A 3,179-nucleotide genomic window follows, 5' to 3' on the forward strand; every position below is an offset into this window, starting at 1 on the left:
TTATGATCAAAGGTCATGGTTTAGGGTTTATTTGGTGTTATATTGGGTGTGGTAAAGTTTTCAAACCCTTTGGGCAAGGTAGAGGTGTTTAGGTCAAGTTTTGGTAAAATGGCTATGTGTCACATATGCCACTATGCATATGTGGCATTTGATTTTTGATTTGAGTGTTCTTGGCCCATTTGATGTTGTTGAGTGTTGAAAAGGTATATGGAAGTGATCCAACCATTCATAACAAGTCCTAGGGTCCATATTCTTAATTTCCCAAATTGCTATTTTATTCTCATATGCCTTTATGGCATTTTTAGTTCCTTTTTATTTTCTTTGGAAACCACTTGGATTTGGTTTGATAAGTACTAGGTAAGGTGTATGAAAGTTTTCCAATTCTCTAACTAAAGTGGAAAGGTTTTGGGTAAAGTTTATAAATATAGCCCTAGGCACATATGCCTCTTTCTTATTCAATTCCCTTTTATTTTAATTTAACTAGGGTGGTGAAAAGAGGGGTGAGGTTTAGGGTTTAGTGGGGTTCACAATGGTTCACCACCATTTAGAATAATTAATAAAGGTAGGGTTCAAGATTTACCTATTAGGGCTATATGCCTCCATATGTCTTTTATTTTATTTTGGGTTTCTCAAAATAGATCCAAATGATTTCTGGAGAAGATTAGGGTTTAAGGTTTTTCTTATTTGATTTCTTTCTCTTTTATTTTATTGGGTTGGTGACCTTCACTTGATCACATTAGGGTTTTAGGGTTTAGCACATAAGCATAATAACACTCATCATGGCAAAACACAAGATTTAAACAAGATCTATATGTATCAATCTTATTTTAATCAAAGTTTTTGTTGGTTCCAAAATTTGGAACTAGGAAAATTCATTGTGTTTGTTTTGAAATTTTTGGGATGTTACAGGTAATATCTACCTACCAGCTGTGGCTACTTTTATAGTTTTAGTTAAGATATACCTCACTTCACATACTTTCTTTTCATGATTATCCTATATCAGCTGTGGTCTGATGATACCAGCTGCGAATTCACTCGTCTATTTTCCTTCTTCTAAGGTTTGTTTTGCAAAATAACCACTTGTTAACACTATGAAAATAGTATCTTAAATGACTTCACTTGCATTCCCTTCTTCCATAATGCATACAGCTCTACTTCTTCTGCTCCATATTCACTATTTTTCTCACTTCCATGATACTTCCATGTTGAAGTACTCCTTGATTAAGGATAGAAGTGAGTTTTGGATTGGTCCTACCTTTAGAGTATTGTGGTTGCTTCCCACAATTTTACTTCCTTCTTTAAGTGAACCTTCATCTTGTCTTCAAATCTTCATAATTCGTCACTTCCTCACACGAATACCTTTACCCTCTAGACCTATAACATCAAGTAAGAGCTTGATATTGCAACATGCATTTGCATATCAAAGTCAAACTTCATGTATGGATCTAGTCAATCAATGAAAATCCAATAAAATCCAAGAAAATCCAGCTTTGTGCTTATAATACACATCCTTATATGCCTGAATATAATAGTTGGGTAAGACATCCCTAAACATCGGGATCAGATGTGTAGTATATAACACCACATAAGATAGGTTTAGGTTGTGATACTTAGCACAATACGTGAATTTCTACTATTTGTCTCAACATTTATCTTAATTGCACATTTGCAATGAGACAAACTTGAAACAAAATGGCCTGGGATAATTGAAGTTAACCTAGTTTTCTTTGGAAGTACTAACAGAATAGTATACCATATATATGTGCTATTGAGGACTACTTCCTATAGTACAATTAGTTCTAACATGTCTACTCTAAACACATGGTTGTTTAGAATATACCACCTATAACTCTGTGATTTCTCTATGTAACATGCTCTCAACAAGCCTTCTTTAAACTAAGGACTATGGTTCCAACATACTTGGTACAGTTATTAGGATTTTAAGGCCTAAGCTTTCGAACTATTCCTTAAATCCTACTCCTCATCCTACTTCTGTTAACTCACTTATGATGTTCTACTCCATCACATCATGACTCTCAAGTGAATCATACATGATAACCTAGTTTATTATTGAAAGTAGACTCATGCAACTCCTATCACTCTTCCTTACCTCCCATGATTGACTCATCATAGCTATATACTATCTTGTATAACTTATCTCCCTTACTTAACATCAGCCATTTGACATTTTTAATGACTCTTACTTAACTATAACTTGCATTGGTATACTTCTTCCAATAGGATATCTTCCTTATGGTTGTATCCTCTCTTTGGACTACCATGTATTGTATACCAACTGTGGTCTACTACCACCCATTATCTTAAGCTTCAATGGTGTTCTAGTTATTTGGAATGAAGCAAGATATCTAATTAACCTTATTTAAGAAATATAGATAAGAAAGATTGACTCAAGTGTGTCAGGATTATTCTCAAGTGAATACCCATCTCAAGTCAAAATAATAGTTGGTTTGGCTAAGACAACTTCCTATAGACACTACCAAACCTATAGGTCTCCTTTAAAGGGTTTTAATCCTAGGGTCAAAGCATTTGCTCGATACCAGTCTGTGATGACCCAGCGTACCACTCGCATGGTGTAGTACACAAGTTGTTGACATAACACAAGTGAAACACCGTTCCACCCATATTACATCTCTCGAGTGGTACAACAGAAACATATGCGAGTCCCAGGTATGTCTATAGAAGTACACACGAGCTGTTTACATAAGATCAACACAACCTCCTACTTTACAGTGAGGTAAAACTTCAAATAAAACTCCAGAAGAACGACTCGTAATCTATCTTATTGCTAACTCAAGTTCAAGAGCTACTTGGCTTGCTATAGAAATCTAGCTACTTAGGTGCTAGGATTAGGGAAAGATTCCCATCTATTACTAGTCTAGGTTTCCATTATAGCTGATGCAGGAGTTGACTCCATTGACTTCTTTGATTGGATTCTTCATCTCGTTGCAGTTGACTTCTTTGTCTTTGAGTTCCACGGTAGTTTCTCCGCGGTGCCTTGCTCTAAGAAGGGGGTTCAAACGAGATAGAATGAGTACGAGCGTACTCGGCAAGTTCATATTAGGAAATATGTGTATCATGCACTAGCTACAGCCATAGACCGTAAAGTCATAGGCCAATGCAAGTTTTTGTAAACATTTCTTCAAAAGGTTTATTTTATT

Source organism: Lolium rigidum, chromosome 4 (genome assembly GCF_022539505.1).
Source record: "Lolium rigidum isolate FL_2022 chromosome 4, APGP_CSIRO_Lrig_0.1, whole genome shotgun sequence".
Taxonomy (NCBI): Eukaryota; Viridiplantae; Streptophyta; class Magnoliopsida; order Poales; family Poaceae; genus Lolium; species Lolium rigidum.